This window comes from Onychomys torridus, chromosome 8 (assembly GCF_903995425.1).
Source record: "Onychomys torridus chromosome 8, mOncTor1.1, whole genome shotgun sequence".
Classification (NCBI taxonomy): domain Eukaryota; kingdom Metazoa; phylum Chordata; class Mammalia; order Rodentia; family Cricetidae; genus Onychomys; species Onychomys torridus.
Genome location: NC_050450.1, coordinates 66,907,285 through 66,925,490, shown reverse-complemented (window position 1 = coordinate 66,925,490; position 18,206 = coordinate 66,907,285). Strand labels below are relative to the sequence as shown.

The 18,206-nt window shown below is 41.1% G+C and overlaps 1 protein-coding gene across 1 annotated transcript in view; it reads left to right on the top strand.

Annotated features, from left to right (window-relative positions):
* Nucleotides 1–18,206, top strand: part of Nlk (nemo like kinase) — a 62,763-nt gene that overhangs the window by 9,909 nt on the left and 34,648 nt on the right. The window lies entirely within an intron of this gene.

Below are 18,206 nucleotides of genomic sequence, written 5' to 3'. Positions count from 1 at the left end.
TATCCCATTTTGCAGATAACCAAAGATGCAGCCATGTTGTACAGGAACTCCATGGAATGAGTGGCTTTGCCGAACCCAGCAACTGCCTGTCAAGAGGATAGATAATATTGTGCTTGCTTTTAACACTTAGGGTGTGGTGAAGTTAAATGTTGTGTTCCATGAAAAAAAAAATGGCGGTGGTGATGATGGTGGTGGTGATGATGGTGGTGGTGATGATGGTGGTCTGTAGCAATTAGTACTATACAGATGCCAAACACACTAAGTCCTTTACACATATTTATTTAATTCCTATAACAAACTACTGTGTGAAGTACTGTATTGATTCTCATTTTACAGATGAGTAAATTGAGGCACAAAAGGTAAGAAACTCGGTGGTTACCATAGAGCTAGAAAGTATTGGGATTGGTGTTTAATTCAGTCTGGCTTGAAAGTGTCATGTTCTCAACTCCTGCTTATAGGGACCTCTCCCACTTCCACTCATGCTGCCTAAAGATTGTTGGTTAGGTATCCAGAGTAAGAATGAATAGTAAAGTAAGGCATGTAACAACTTCTGAGACTGCATGAAGAAGAGGGAGATACAGACAAGGCCATCTTAGGGTTTCCAGTTGCAGGTAACCCAGTGAAGTGTCACATTAAAGATGGAGACTGACAATCCCGTCATTGAGCTGGGTGAAGTCCTGATTGTATGGTCTATTTGAACACGGGTTTTCTTTTCTTTTTTTCTTTTTTTCTTTTTCTTTTTTTTTTTTTTTTTTTTTGAGCTGAGAATCGATCGAACCCAGGGCCTTGTGCTTGCTAGGCAAGTGCTCTACCACTGAGCTAAATCCCCAACCCTTGAACACGGGTTTTCATGGATACTTTGGGCCTGTTATGAAATGAAAGCCAATCATTTGTTACTTTTCTGTTTCAGCACTGAAACAAATGAAAATCTTCCCTCTTATACTGGTAACAGTAGCTGGTAATCCCATCCTAGACAGCTGTAACTGAGAACAATGAAGTGTTCCCAGAGAGAGGGGGCAGCTTAGTGGGCTTGGGAATGGGGACCTTTAAGGTGGTCACAGTGGCAGTGAGCCACGTGGCTGGGGTGTTTCAGTCTGATAAACCAAGCTCTTAAGTGCTGTCATCCTTGGCAACATTTTAATCCATGAATCATTTATGAAACGGATCAGTACAGCCTGCTGCACTTGAGGTGCCTCAGCAGTGCACATTCTAAAGAGAGAACTTTTACCTTTTGTCTCTAACCAGGTCCTGGTTGATAAGAGAGTCTTTGTATGCTTTATACACTTTTGGGCCAAGCCAGATCATTCTCGCATGCATAAAATTGGCCCAATGTGGTAACACACATCCATAATCCCAGCACTCAGGAGGCTGAGACAGGATCTTGAGTTTAAGGTCAGCCTGGACCACATTGTGAATTCAAAGCCATCTTAAGACCAGGTCTTGGACAGACAGACAGACAGAGGGGGAGGGAGGGAGAAAGGGAGAGAGGCAAAAAAATTACCTAAGTGTCTGAAAGACCAGGAATTGGAAAGTACTTTCTCACCTCAGTTTGCTACTCAGGCAGAGGCATTAATTACTGCATTTCAAAGGCTTCATGAAAATTGCTTGAAGAGAAAGAAGGTGCCATGGGAGTGAGCAGCACTTCTTCATTCTGTGGAAGTGCCCTCTTAGGCTTGGCCCTGGCTACCTTCTTTAACCTTTAAGTTGATGTTGTCAGTCTGAAGTACTATTCCTGACTCTTTGGAAATGAAGTTGTTGAAACTAAACATTTATATCAGGAGAAATGTTCTTCTAGGTACATATTTTACTCTATTATAGTTTTTATCAGACGTTCCCAAGACGGGCCGCAGGATTGTTGGACTTCTGGAAGAACTCAGAGGACTCAGAAAAGCTGTTGTTCTCATGATTACAGTTTATTGTAGCAAAAGACTGCAGATTAAAATTAGCAAAGGAGGAGGCTCATTGGGCAGGTGTGGGGTTCCAATTGTGCTCTTTTAGTTGAACAGTAAGGACTCAGATTAGTTGTCCCAGCTATGATGTATAACAACAAGGGCAAGTCATACAAACCAGGGAAGCTCCTTTGAGCCCTTGCTGTTCAGAGACTATATTGTGGGTCGTATAAAGCCACCCATGCACCCAGTCTTCATCTCCAGCCGTCTTTCCCTCCTTTGCTAGAGGGCAGAAGAATACAACATAACACAGAGCACTGCACATACAAAAACAGGTGCTCACCAGAACTCATATTGTAAGTAGAAACTTAATGTGCCACAGCCAAAGCCCCCAAGGATACAGTGATACCAGTATCAGGCAGGTACTCCTGTGGCTCAAAGGCAATTTCCCAGCCTGAAGACTTTGGACTATATAGGGTTTGACTAAACCTGGATACTGAATTTGTCTATGCCATCCATAAACTATCTATGGAGAAAGAATGTTTTAATTTAAAAGAAAAAAATGATGACTATGAACACACTAAATACCAAACACATTTCAATTCACTTCATTGAACATGTCTAATTCACGATAACCATTTTTGCCTGCATTAAAGTTCAATCACATATTGTTTATATCAAAGACTAATTTTGCGTTCTAAGTTTTATTGGTCCTTTAAAAAAAAAAGATGGCTTAGCAGAGTAAGGGCACCTGCTTTCAAGCCTGACTACCTAAATTTGATCCCTGGGACCCACATGGTGGGAAGTGAAAGCCAACCCCCACAAGTTGTCTTCTTATCTCCACACATGAACACCCCTCACAAACACACAATAAATAAATAAGTAAATGTAATGAGATGGAATTTCTACCAGGCAGGTATTCTCTGTCACTTATTATGGACCATCATTTAATTGATCCTGAGAAAACCTTGGTTCATTATGACTTCATGAATTTTCAAAAGAAAAGTTAGGATAGTTAGATTTTAAAATCATTCATGGTATAGCTGACTTAGTAGTGTTAGTAGTCAATTTCAGTCCATTTTATTAATTAGCTAGCACATGTTTATGATTCATCATGAGTGTTCAAATAAAACCTTTGTCGGGAAATGGTGGCGCATGCTTTTAATCCCAACACTTGAGAGGCAGAGGCAGATGGGTCTCTGTGAGTTCCAGGCCAGCCTGGGCTACAAAGTGAGTTCCAGGAAAGGAGCAGCGCTACACAGAGAAACCCTGTCTCGAAAAAACAAAACAAAACAACAACAAAAACCTTTGTCATAAAATACTCATGGAACCTTCTAGTATATGGGTTGCTTAAACATTTACTTTTTTTGCTTCATAGTACTTTGTAGCTTCCTTTTAAAACTGACATATTGCTCTTAAAGTAATAGTAAAATCTTTCAACTCTAAACCTCAATATTCTTATGTTTCCTGTCTTCTAATTTTTGCTTAAGTATAATCATGAAAAGAAACAAGCTGGTTAACCTCTGTGAGGTGTTACTTGTGAAGACTGGATGCTTTCACTATGAGAAGAATCATACTGTGAGTGCCATACAGTTGTAAAGATTGTTGAGAAAGGCGTAGTTAGCTTGGATAGCAGTAGACAGCTGACAGATGAAGGGGAAGGAAATGCCTTGGATCCATGTGTACTCTGCCTTTGCTCATTCTTTCAATATCCTAAAATGAGTTGTCTGCTTTTGTTTTTCTGTAATGAAGATGAATTTGTTAGTGCCAAAGCAAAAAAAAAGTCTCTAGATTCTCTTCAGTGAGGTAACAAGAAAACTTATTACCTAAAACACAGATACATTAAAGATTAATAGGGTCTCAAGTTACCATAGGAATTGGATATATTATTTTCCTGTGTCAGAGCCCCCTCTATGTATCTCAGAAATATGTATACATACTGTTACACTTAGTTTTAGATAGTGGGTTGTTTTTCTCTTTCAAAGGGTTGCTATGTCTTTGTAGATTTTAGAGTGAATAGTATTTTGGCTTTTAAATACAGTTGGCCCTCTTTTGTTTGTGTGTTCCATTACTAAAATTCAACTATTCTTAGATGGAAATATTCATGAAAAAAGTTCATCTGTAACGAGTGTGCACAAATTCCTATCATTTTTTTCTTAATAATGTAACAACTATTTACACAATATATATGTTATATTAGGTATAAATCATCTAAAATGTCTTAAAGTAATGAGAGGAGCTGGCAATATAGACCAGTGCTTAAAACATTTGTCTAGCATGCACAACGACCTAGGTTCAGTATTCCATGCATGGGAGAATCTGTGTATTTGAGGGATTTTGGTATCTGATGAGGGGCCTAGAAACAAGCTCATGAAGATACTAAAGGAGCACATTGTGTATGGTCATGGCATAGTGCTGTTAGAAACTGTTTTTGAAGCCTACTTGAAACTTGTTTCAACAAGTTCTAAATATATTTGTTACACATAATGAATTTGTTTGTTTGTTGGATGTTTAATTGAAGAGCTCCATACTTAAAGTCGGTCTCTCTGCCTTGTTTTTCTCCCTCCTGCACTGCCCTCACCTCTGCATATGCTCACATATGTATTGCCTAAGTTGTAAGGGGAAAGAAGTAATCTGCCATTGTACATACTTTTACTATATAGTTACACTTTTCCTAAGATAAGAAAAATTGTGATGTTATGTTATGTAATTCAGTTTTAATACATAAGCATTTGTAAACCAGAAGGTAGAGGGGTGGAGAGATGGCTCAGCTGTTAAAAGCACTTACTGGTCTTTCAGAGGGCCTGAGTTAAGAACCCAGTATGTATATTGAGTGACCCACAACTACCTGTGTCTCCAGAGAGATCCTACCCCTCTGGCCTCCAAGAGGTACCTGTTTACACTCAGACACACATACAGACACATAATTAAAAATAATAAAAATGAACCTTTAAAACTAAAAGATGATTTGAATTGAATTGAAAGCTGGCCCTGGTAGCAAATTCCTATAATCCTAGCAGTTGGGAGGGGTAAGGTGGAGGATCAGGAGTTTAAAGCCAGCCCTCTTTATATGAGACCCTATCTCAAAGCTCCCACTATTTCCCCCCTAAAGCCCTAGTTGAATAGTTAATATTATTCTAGAAAATCTGAGTTTTCTGAGCATTTTGATAGCTTTGTACAGTTAATTATCTGTTTCCCCAGAGAAACTAAAATTAATAAACGTGATTATATTGATGGCTTATAAGAAATTTGCCTATCTTGTCTATCCATCTATCTCTCTATCCATCCATCTATCCATCCATCCATCCATCCATCCATCCATCCATCCATTCATCTATCCATCTATCTATCTATCTATATTTGTTGTTGTTGTTGTTTGAGACAGGGTTTCTCTGTGTAGGTCTGTTCCTTTCCTGGAACTCACTCTGTAGCCCAGGCTGGCCTCGAACTCACAGAGATCCACCTGCCTCTGCCTCCCAAGTGCTGGGATTAAAGGTGTGCGCCTCCATTTCCCGGCTGCTTACATTTTTAAATAGTATGATTCTGAGATTATCTAGCAACTAAAATTGGCCAGTATATAGATTATAATTGTTTCTATACCTGCCTGTAGAAGGCAGCAGATTTGGCCGAAGTCAAGTGCAGAAGGAGTAGGAAGTCCCACCAAGACCTGGTATACCTTCCAGTGTTACTTTATTTTACTTTTTTTTTTTTTTTTTTTTTTTTATTGTGTGAGAGTGGGCATGAGTACGTGCACACGTGGAGGTTAGAAACAACTTGCAGGCAGGCATCAGTTCTCTCCTAGGGTCCCAGGGATCAAACTCAGGTTGTCAGGCTTGGCATCAAGGGCCTTTACCAAGGACTGTCTTGCCAGCCTCAGCTTTGATGTTGTTGTTTTGTCTTGTTGGGTTTTTTGGTTTTGTGTTTTGTTTTTGTTTTTTTGTTTTTGTTTTTGTTTTTGTTTTGAACAGGGTTTCTCTGTACCTGGAACCTGTCCTGGAACTCATTCTATAGACCAGGCTCACCTCAGACTCACAGAGATCTGCCTACCTCTGACTCCTGAATGCTGGAATTAAAGGATGCACCACCACTGCCTGGCCAGCCCCAGTTTTTTGTTTGTTTGTTTGTTTGTTTTGTTTTGTTTTGTTTTTTGGGTTTTATTTTACTTTTTTATTTTATTGTATTTATTTATTATGTATGTAGTGTTCTGCCTGCAGGCCAGAAGAGGGCACCAGATCTTATTACAGATGGTTGTGAGCCACCATGTGGTTGCTGGGACTTGAACTCAGGACCTCCAAAAGAGCAGTCAGAATGGCTCTTAACCTCTGAGCCATTTCTCCAGCCCCCAGCCCCAGTTTTTAACAGAAAGTATCAACCTAGGTATATTATTTGACTTTCTTAAAGATTATGTATATTTTTCTAAATTAGTGAATTAGCTTTGAATGGATTACATTTTTCATTTTGTACTCTGAGTTTCTGTTAGAAAACTGAATGAAAACTGTTTGCAACATAATTACATTTGGCTGCTGAAGTTAAACTCCAAGAAGCAGTTCTAATTGTTTGACTGGGAAACTGTTTCCTTCAGTCAGGATTCTGCACCCCTTGCATTCCCAACTATGTGCAGTCAGTACACAAAAGCAGGCCTCTTACATAGTACCAGGTGATTACTAGACTAGAAGTAAATACTACTCTGTTTGGGGAAAGGCTTATTTTTAGCTTGAGATTCTTGGTGTTTTGTGGTAAAAAGTACGTATGATGCAAGTCTTCTGTGCTAGAAGCACTTGGTGGAAATGAGAGGTCTAATGGAGGACCATACATCCTCATTTGCAACTAGTCTTGGATTTTACCTTCATCTCCTGGTCTAGTTATTAATGTTAGTTATTCCACTCTCAGAAGTGACCTTCTTTGGATGATAGATTTGCATGGTTTTCTTTGCTTCGTTTTTTTCTTTTTCTTGTTCTTTTTTTTTTTTTTTTTTTTTTTTTTTTTTTTCCAAGACAGGATTTCACTGTGCTTAGGCTGAGCTTGAATTCCAAATCCTTGTGCCTCAGCCTTCTGATTACAGGTGTGTGCCACCATGACCAGCTTTTGGACGGTAGGCTTGGTATTACAGGAGTGTCTAGTGATAGTGGTTCCAGCCCATTAAAACCAGTGGTGCTGGGAGACAGCCATGTAGCCTTTGGAAAGTCTAGGAGCCAGTGCAGGGAAGAACCAGCAAATGAAGTGCATAGGTAATCACACGCATACACAACAGCTGTGTGGCACGGACCAGAAACCCGTCCTGAGACTTTTAAAGAGACACATTAAAAATTTCTTGTTAGCCAGGCAGTGGTGGTGCTGCATGCCCTTAATCCCAGCACTCAGGAGGCAGAGGCAGGTAGATCCCTGAGTTTGAGGCCAGCTTGATCTACAGAGCAAGTTCCAGGAGGACAGCCAGGGCTGTTTCATGGAGAAAACTTGTCTTGAAAAAGCAAGGAAAAAAAAGAAAAACAATTTCTTGTTGATATGTTCCATGAGCATAAGTATTATTAATCTTATTTGCAGGAATTTGTCTTTTTTCAGCACTGTGTTCCTGTCACTTGAAAAATGCCTGACATAATAGGCACAAAATAAACATTTTTAAAGGATAAAGTAAAAGAGTCCCTGCCCTACAGATTTTATAATCTAGTGTAAAATCCAACCATATAGATAATGATTATGATACAGGTTTGAAAGTATTGTGATTTAAAAACAGAGACTGGGAATGATAGTACATGCCTGTAATTCCAGCACTGGGAGGCAGAGGACCAGGGGTTCAGTGGTAGCCTGAGCTACAGGATATCTCCGGAAACAGGTATAGTGAGGACACCGGAGATCTGATTTTGACTGTTTTTTACAAGCCGGATTACTTGAAAAGCATTTGATGATTTAAAGCAAAAGCTTTCAGTTACATAGTGTCACCAAGCATGGCCCTTTATCACGGAAGTAGAGACAATGCCCAGAAGGCTAAAGCAGAACAAGCAAACAATAACCAAATTCCCAATCATTGATCATTTTGTCTGTGTCTGGTGTGCCTTGTTTAGTCATTCAGCCAAACAGCTGTTAAGTGTGTGACTTTAATTTCTGTGCATACAAACTTTAGAAAGAAATTTAATGTGTTCTGAATACTTAACTCCTATCTTCATTTCAAGATGAAGAAACTTAGGGCTGGAGAGATGGCTCAGTGGATAAGAGCACTGGCTGCTCTCGCAGAGAGGATCCAGTGACCTCTTCTGGCTTCACTGGGCACTAGGCACATGTGTGGTACACAGACTTACATGCAGGCAAGAAAACATTCACTTACATTAAATTTTAATTAAAAAGGAAGAAATAAAGTAGCTAATAATTGTGGTAGGATGTTCCAGTTGGAGCAGCAGAAGCAAGCATTCACGAATGCTCAGTCTTTGGCTAGAGATTAGCATACAGTTTCATAATAATTTAGACTGGTAAATGTTCTCAAGTCTCTTGGGCAGAATGACATTTTAAACTAAATTATCTGGACACAGAAGTAGATTTCTCAGACCTGTTGTCTGCTTGGACTAATTTGAGGTCTTGATGGCTTTTGGCGAATGAGTTTATGCTTGTTAGCTGTGTTCTGGGTTTGCACAGATGTGCAAACAGGGCAAGATAACTGTACTTGGAGCATGACGATAATACAGATAGTACAGGCTACATACAGGAGAGTTCTCATGGGCCAATGGCCCCTTCTCATGGTGTCTATAAGGAGAGTGTGGTTACTAAAAAGTGTAATTTGGGTGGTCTGTTTTGATTCATAGATTAGGTACACAGTTTTCCTTACTCAGCATGCACTCAAAACCAGTTTAGGCCAGATCAGTCTTTCCATTCTTCCTACCCAGATATATTGAAAATACATTTGAGTAGAAGTTGTCTAAACCTGATTGTTGTTAGGGTGGAGATACTTACACTACTGTTCAGAGAGGTGTATACTCAGCCCAGTTCAGGCGAAGGTCTGAGAGTCTGATGTTACTGGGTGCATTGTTTGGAGAGGGGGGTGATGGGCATAGCATGTGCAGATAAAGGAGTTCTGATAAGAAGAGGGAGGAAACATATGATGACCAAAACCAAATAGGGTCCCAGGTTACTAAACTATTCCCCCTGCTTGCCTTCCTCACACTTGTTGTATTGGGGGGAAAATCCATGTATTTTGCAACTTCTTGGACTCATATTTACTCTGAGTGTATTAAGACATCATTGACGATTTGACTTTTTATAAATGAAAACTGTGGAACAATAAAGTGTTCTCAGTGTAGGTAGAAGCTTACTTAAAAAAAAAAAAAAAGACACCTGTTTTGGATGGTTCTATTTTGAGACATCTGTGTAGCTCAGGCTGTTTTCAGGTGTGCTGTGTAGCTGAGGATGGCCTTGAGTTTCTAGTCCTGTGCTCCCACCTCTCAGCTGCTGCAATTCAGCCATGTCCTCCCACTGCAGTGCTGGGATCAAACCTAAGGCTTCTTGAGAGCTAGGCAAACATTCTGCCTAGCTACAGCTACAATTCTTAAAATTGTTATAGTCTTTCCCTTCCTTCCTTCCTTCCTTCCTTCCTTCCTTCCTTCCTTCCTTCCTTCCTTCCTTCCTTCCTTCCTTTCTCTCTTTCTTTCTAAAGGAAACTATTCTAGTCTTTGTGGCTTCTGTTGAATACTTGATTGACTTTTTTTTTTTTTGAATCAGGGTCTCAACCAGCCAAGGTTGTCCTGGAACTTATTCTATAACCCGGTCTGGCCTCCAACTGGGGTTTATGAATGTATGTGTTTTTGATGGTCGCTGTTGTGGATCATCAGGCTCTACCATCCACATATGACAGACACAGAGCTGGCTTATCTTCCCCAATGCACTTTGTAAAGGCTGAGATTTGAAATAACACCCTTTTTTCTGGGACGCTCTTTTGTCTTTTTATTTGTTTTTGAGACAGGGTCTTTTGTATCCCAGGCTAGCCTCAAAGTCCTGATTCTCTACTTCCACCTCCCAAATGATGAGATTACAGGTATGCACTACCACATCCAGTTTCCTAAAGTGCTGGAGACTGAATCCAGTGCTTTGTGCAAGCTAAGCAAGCACTTTATCAATTGGGCAGGCATATCCCAGCCCTCTTGTGTTATATGTATATAATTATAGTTTCAGTGACAGAGACTCAGCCGACAGCTTTCTGGACAATAACAAACTAAAGAGACAGCTTTCTACCTTGTGTGCTGGTTTTCTGTTGGTACAGTTGATTTTTAGTCAGTTTTTAAATTATTTATTTTTAAGGGTGTCTGTCTGTCTGTCTACCTGTCTACATGAGGTCAGAGGTATCCCATCTTTTTGGAGCTGGAGTTACAGGCAGTAGTGAGCCACCTGCTGTGGGTGCTGGGAACTGTGTGTTCAGTGCAAGAGCACTAGGAGTTCTTAACCAGTGAGCCATCTCTCCAGCCCCCATAGTTTTTAACTCAATTATAAATTGAAATTGAGGTAGTTTTAATTTTTGACATTCTGTACAATAAATTCCATTGCTTTAAAAGGGAAAAGAATTTGCCTTTGCCAGGGAAAGCAATGCCATTCAAATAATTGAGCAGGATGACCTTTTATCCCATTGATTTCTGTCGAGAAGCACGGGTATGTTTCAGAAAAGGTCAGTGGTTATAATTGAAGCACACACCGATTTTTCTCTGCTTGCAAAAGCACCATACTTTTTTTGTTGCAGGGATGATGAGATTTAGGGCTGACCATTTGTTAAAAGAGAACATAGCTTGCTTACATTGGCACATTGCTGTTTTTCTTAGAAAGCATTATTTGAAATCGACAATGTCCACACCAGAGTCTATGCCCCTATATTTAATGCTTTCATTTTCATTTCAGATTAAATCTAGGTTGAAATTTTCCTCTCTGTGGACTTGATTTAAAAAGGAGGGAGAAAGTAAAGGAAGAGAATTCATTAAGTCTTATGTATTTATGATTGGAATTTTCTTTCAACTAGGAATGGCAGGAGTTTAAAATTCATATTTGAAATGGATTAGAGAGTGTTTTAATTGGTATTCATGTATAAGAGAATCTGGCTGGAGGGTTTAATAAACTATAGTATGCAAATCAAGAATTTACTGTGCCCTTTGGAAAAGTCCCTTGACTGTCATATTTGTTCCAGCATGATTACATCAAGATGAAGATGTTTTAAAGGTGCTTGAGTCAGGCCTGACAACTTCAGTGTGCTCTCTAGACCCCCAGAGTGGAATGAGAGAACTGACTCCCCAGAGTTGTCCTCTGACCTTTATAGACAAGCTGTGATGTATACTCGCATACAGACACACAGTCTTACTCTTTTTTTTAATTAATTACTATTTTCTTTTTAATTAATCACACTGTTTTCTTCTTAATAAAGTGGGGATATGTGCACAGGGGTGCAGGTGTCCCCAGAGGACAGAGACTTCAGACAGATCTCCTGGAGCTAGAGTTACAGGAAGTTGTGACACTCTTATTCTTGATCAATCTAGAAATGAAGACCAGGTTCAATCCTAGCACCTGGGAGCCAGAGGCTGGCAGATAGATCTGTATGAGTTTGAGACCAGTTTGGTCTACAAATAATAAGAATAAGAACAATAAATCAATGAGAGAGTTTGTTTGTTTGTTTGTTTGTTTGTTTAGAGGCAAAATTTCATTAAGTATCCCAAGCTGGTCTCAGATTTGGAGGTTTTTCTGCCTCAGCCTCAGTTCTGGGAATACACACCTAACTGCTATACCTGGCTTAAGATGAAGATTCTTTTAAAAGAAAGAAAAAATAATTGTAGAACTCTCCAAGTGTGGAGCCTACTTAATATTTAATATTACAATATTTCTTTTTTCTAGTCTGGCTTAGTGTTGGTTGCTATCCAGTATAAATTGGAAACAGATTGGTGTTTCCATTATTTAAAATCATTAAAAACAAACAAACAAACAACAACAACAACAAAACCTGGGCAGTAATGGCATATGCCTTTAATTCCAGCCTGGGGAGGAAGAGGCAGGCCAGCCTGGTCTACAGGTTGAGTTCCAGGACAGCTAGAACTACACACAGAAATCCTGTCTTGAAAAAACAAACAAACGAAAATATCAGTAAATAGTGATTGGGATTAAGGTTAGCTTTAGCTTTTCGGAGCTTTCTCTTCACATTCATTCTACAGGAAACAGTTTGATACAGTGGGTTCTCCATTTTCTAATCCAGTTAGATCAGTTAAAGGCACTGGTTGTGTTCTATGAAAGTATATACCATCAATAGCTCATTGCATGTAGAGAACATTCTATTCTTCAGATACATGGGAAAGCCAGCCTGCTGTCCATTTGAACTCTAGATAATGAGTTTTTTAACCCAGCAAGTATTTTTAATTTTTAAAGACAGGGCCTCACTGTGTAGCCGTACTGGCCTAGAACTCAGTATGTAGACCAGATTGGCTTCAGACTCAGAGATCCACTTGCTGCTGCCTTCGAGATGCTGGGATTAAAGGCGTGCACCACCATGCCTAGCTAGATAATTTTTATGTAACTGTATCACAGCTTTTCTCTTGTGCTCAACTTGAATTGCTTTAGTTGCTAGCCCTGCTAAAATGCTTGCTTAGCCATATTTGATTTGGACATATTTGTGTAGCGTTTTAGCAGTATAGAGGAAGCATTTCTAATAGTTTATGAACTCAAATACTTGTCATTCTCTGAGTGTTATAATAAATTGTCTCTTTTGGTTTTCCTTGGCTTTGACTCTGTATGTATTGGTACATGTGGAAGCCAGAAGTCAACATCAGCTGTTTTCCTCAGTTGCTCTCCACCTAGTTTTTCTTTCTTTCTTTTTTTTTTTTTTTCCTTTGGTGATGAAAAAGGTTTATTTGGCTAACAAGTTATAGTCCATCCAGGAAAGCCAAAAAAGGAAGTGAGACCTTGGAGTTACATACTGGCCTGCTTCCCCCTAGTTTACTCAGTTACCTTTTTTTTTCCAGCTCATTTCATCAGCTTGTTTTTAATAATGATTTACTTACTCACTATAGAGGTAGGGGAACATGAGGAGGTCATTGTGGGAGATTGTTCTTTTCTTTGATCATGTGGGGTTTGGGGATTGCACTCAGGCCACCAGGGTTGGTAGCAATCACCTATGCTCACTGAACCATCTCGATGTCCCCACCTTATTTTGAACACAGATTCTTCTCTCACTGGCCTGGAGTTTGCCAGATGGGCTATCCTGGCTGGCCTGCAAGCCCTAAGGATCTGTGTGTCTCTGACTTCCAAGTGCACACAGCTTTTATACATGGCTTCTAGGGACTTGACTCAGGGCTTTATGCCTGTATGGCAAGTACTTGAATGGCAGAGTGGTCTTCCCAGATCTTTTTTTTTTTTTTTTTTTTTTTTTTTTTGGCATGGGTTCTCTGTGTGTGTAGCCCTGGCTGTCTTCTGTCTTGGAACTTGCTTTGTAGACCAGGCTGGCTCACAGGCCTCCTGCCTCTATCACCTGAGTGCTGGGATTAAAGGAGTGTGTGTGTGTGTGTGTGTGTCTGTGTGTGTGTGTGTGTGTGTGTGTGTGTTTAGAGACCAGGTCTCACTGAATCTGGAACTCACTGACTGAGCTAGACTGACTAACTATCAAGTCCCAGGGAGTCTCCTGTCTCTTCCTCTCTAGCATTGATATTACAGACATGCCACTATGCCCAACTGTTCTGTAGCTACTTGGGATTAAACTCAGGTCCTTAATGATCGCACAACAAGCACTTTACCACTGTCCTCCTCCCCACCCACCTACCCCACCCCACAGCCCTGACCACTGCCCTCCCCTACCACCTACCCCACCCTACAGCCCTGATCACTGTCCTCCTCCCCACCCACCTACCCCACCCCACAGCCCTGACCACTGTCCTCCTCCCCACCCACCTACCCCACCCCACAGCCCTAGATCACTGTCCTCCTCCCCACCCACCTACCCCACGCCACAGTCCTGGATCAGCTTTATTTTTTTCTCTTTATTCTAAGATGGGCTGGGCGACCAGACATGGGACTATGAAAAATTGACCTTCATCCCCTGTTTCTAGATTCTTCTTTTTTTCTTTAACTTTTTTTTAAAGACAAGATCTTGCTGTGTAGCCCAGGCTTGCCTCGAATTCATGGCGATCCTCCTGCTTCTACCTCCCAAATACACACACCACCATGCCTAGCCAGAGTATTCTGCTATTAAACTTTTCCAGCTGGATGTCTCCCTTTCTTGTGAATACCATAGCTTGGTGGCTTTTCCAATAGATGTTCTTGGTATTAGGACATAATTAATGGCAGTCTCTTAAGCCCCTCCTCCTTTCTTTCTGCCTGCCATTCTGCCTTCCCTCTGTAGTTCTAGCACTTAATAGTAGATGTCTGGGTTTAGTAACACATAAAATGGGAACAAAAGCTGGGTGTCAGAGCATGCCTCTAATCCGAGCATTTGGAGCAGTGTATGGCAGTGAGTAGTCAGGGAAGGTCACAGACAGACCTCAGTGAGACCTTAAGAAAGTAGCAAGGTGTGTTCAACCCACAAGTGTCTGATGGCATTAACATAAGCAGGTGGATTTCCTTTTTAAAAATGTTTGTATTCTGGTCATATTTATAGTCCACTCCTCCCAGTTACACCATCCCCCATTTCCTATTCCTTCACAACATTGTATCCTCTAGTGTCTTGTTTTTTAATGACCCATGGAGTTCAGTTTGTGCTGCCCATATATAATGGACTTGGGGCCACCCATTGGATTATAGTGTACCTGCCAAAGACCACACCCTCAAAGAAAACTGAGTCCCTCCAAGAAGCCATCATCTGTAAATAGCTCTTCCACTATATAGGAAAGTTGACTGGCTTGATCTTGTTCAGGTCTTTGTGCAGGCAGCTGCTATGAGTTCATAGGTGCCCAGGTAGACTTTCACAAAAGTCTAGAATTAACAAGACTACTCTGGATATAGTAGGGAAAGTTTTTATCTTTTTGTAATTTTTTTAAAGATTTATTTTGATTTTTTTTTTTCTTTCTGTGTATGAGTCTGTGTGGTTCATGGAGGCCAGAATAGGCCACTGACCCCCCAGAAGCCCAACATAGGTGTTGAGAACCAAACTCCTCTGGAATAGTAGTAATTGCTCTTGATCTCTGAGCTATCTTTCCAGCCCCTGAGTTTTATTTTTTTAATTATGTGTATATGTGTGTGTGGGGGGGGGTATGTTCATGTGAGTGCAGATGCCCTTGCAGGCCAACGAGGGTATTGGATACCCTGGAGTGGAAGATACAGGTGGCTGTGAGCTGCCTGGTATGAATACTTGAAATGAGCTTAGTCCTCTGTGGGAAAGAACAGTAAGCACTGAGCCATTTTTCCAGTCCTTGGAGGAGATCTGTTTTAATGACTTATTTGATTTTCTGTGTATTGATGTTTTGCCTGTGTGTATATTTGTGAGAGTGTTGGAGCCCCTAGAACTGGAGTTACAGACAGTTGTGAGCTTTCATGTGGTGCTGGGAATTAAACCCTAGTCCTCTGGAAGAGCAGCCAGTGCTCTTAACTGCTGAGCCATCTCTCCAGCCATAGAGTAGAATTTTGTGAAAGCAAGATTTGTTTAGTTGGGCTGGGAAGATGGCTCAGCCTTAAGATCATTGGTACTCTTCTAGAGGATCCGGGTTTGATTCTGTAATGCCAGTCCCAGGGGATCCAACGCTCTCCTTGGGTGTCTGTGGGCACCAAGCATTCATGTGCACCCACATACATTCAGGCAAAACACCCACACATGTAAAAATAAACATTTCTTTAAAAGAAAAATTTGAAGGTGTTAGCTTTTAATTTGGGTTGAACTTATTTAGTACCTTGTTTTCTTTAACCTTGAAGAGAGGTAATTCTCAACTCCTTAGCACTCCCAAACCTCCGTCCAGACCAGCTCCCCAGTGGACCTTTCCTCCTCTCCATTACCTTTGTCACACCTTTCTTACTAAGTAGAAATGTATGGCATAAACTGCTCCTTGAGCCTGAAGCCTCAAGAACCTCCTCCTGTAGCAGCTGTCACGTCTCCTTTAGGACCTTCCTGTCCACCCCCCTCAAAGTCCATTACAAAACCCTAGGGTTTCAAAAGAACCTGTTCAAAAGTTCTCACTCAGATTTTTCCCTTCTCTCCTTTTAAGAGAGTCACTATAGTTGGAACAACTTTTTCACACCAGCTCTTTGAAGCACCTCTGTTCCAGGTGAAATGGGGGGGAGATGGGGGGAGTGGATAAGGAGGGGGGCTCCACTCCAGTCTTTTCACCCTCTATTAAAATATAAATAGATCTCTAAAACTAGCCAGCTGGTGCAAACGAAATGCCGTCAGGTTCTCAACTTCAGAGGATCAAATCTACAAAGGCACACCTAATTGGAGCCTGTGAAAAGCCTGAGAACCCTATTATCATCTCCCAAACTGCTTAGCCTTCTGCTTAACCTTTGATTGTGAGCCGCCTGCCGAACTTAATTCAGGTGTGAGGGTTTAAGGAAACTCGTGGGACTGTGTGTGTTTGATCTTTCCTGTCATACCCCACAGTTGTGACTCCATTTCTATTTTTTTTAAGGTTGCTAGATACCAGGATGCATGTGTTACATGGGGACCTAGAGGTTTCAGAAGCCACTATAAATACATCAGACTCACCTTAATTGGAGGATGTGGGGAAATCAGTGGGGTGCTTAGCTACTTCATAGACCAGCTGTGTCTCCTGCTATCAACTCGATTTGAGAGCAGTACCTCAGGAAACTTAATAGACCTAACACTAGCACGAGTCTGTATTTTATCAGCGTGCTCTTTATTTCTCTGCTACTGGTTCTAATGCTTTGCTCTATGCATGTTGTTAAATATTAATATCCCTGGATCACATAATTGGCTGTAGGTTTAATGTTACATGTCTAATTAGAACTCTTTTCCTCTTACTGATGCTTACTTAGAAGAGGCAGGAAAACCAGATGGTAGAAAATAGGATTAGGTTGTATTGGACCTGGGGTGAAAGCCTCTGAGGAGGCTGAGTTGGAAACTGCAAGGCTTGCCTGCCTGGACTACAAACTAAGTTCAAGGCAGCTATTGTTACTACCTTTATCTATTTATGAGGGAGGGCCACTCACACAGAGGCCAAAGAGCACTTGCAGGAATTGCTTGGTCTGGCCTGGCCTTTGCCCACTGCACCACTTTCCAGCCCTGGGTTTGGTTTTGGGTGTGTCAGTGCTCACTTGCAAGATGCTGATCTGTAGCTACTTGTTACCATTGTAAGCCCAAGACTGCAGAACCCTTTTCCAGTGCCAGGAACCCACACAGGAAATTCCCTCGGTTTTCAAAGATTGACTCTTGGAATTGACCCTCTTTTGAGTTTTCAGTTTGTATGAAACCAGCCATGTAGACCTACCTACTTGTTAAAGTGACACACTCTGTAGAAAACTTTTTTCTGGCACAAGAGCTTTTGTCCTTATGTGACTGAACTCTAAAGAAATGTACTTATAGTGGACATAATGTTTTCCAGTACCAGAAAAACTCACATGAGACCTCATTAATACCTGAACAGCAGGAGCTAGAGATATGAGCCATCCCAGTGGTTAAGAACACCTGCTGCTCTTCCAGAAGACCTGGGTTCAATTCCCACCACCTATATAGTGGCTCACTGCCATATGTAACCCCAGTCCCAGGGGATCTGACACCCTCTTCTGGCCTCCTTGGGTACCATACGTGCACATGATACGCATACAATACATGTAGGCAAAACACCCATACACATAAAAATTAAATAAAAACAAACAAACAAAAAAAAGTAAGACCAGAAAGTTAAAAGGATTCTGTGAATAGCTAGGGATGGGCACATTTATACTCTCAGCACTTGGAAAGCTAAGGCAAAAAGGCTACCCTGGGCTACCCAGTGAGTTCCAGGCCAGCCTAGGCTACAAAGTGATAACTCTCTTACTTAAGAGTGAATAGTTTTCCTTCCCCTTCAGCAGTGGTGCTCTTTTGAGGTTGCCTGGTCTTTCCTGGCGAGATTACGCTGGTTTGGAAGGACTTGTTGAGTAGCTATTGGTTTCCCTTTCTGCCAGCAGAGTTTCGTTTTGCCTGGAGTCTTCCCTTACTGCCCCCCCCAACACACCTGGTAGGAGGAGAGACCAACGGAAGGAGAAGAACACAGTCATACATTTTTATTTCAAGCAGTCCTGAGTCCAAATTCTAATTCCCCTGCCCAGCTTGCTAACCTTGAAAGGGCTGACCTTGATGTTCTTCTCAATGGTGATGAAGATAGCACTCTTCCTCGAAGGGTGAGGATGAATTATGCAGAACATCTGGCTCTGATGTTCACTAAACTCTTCACC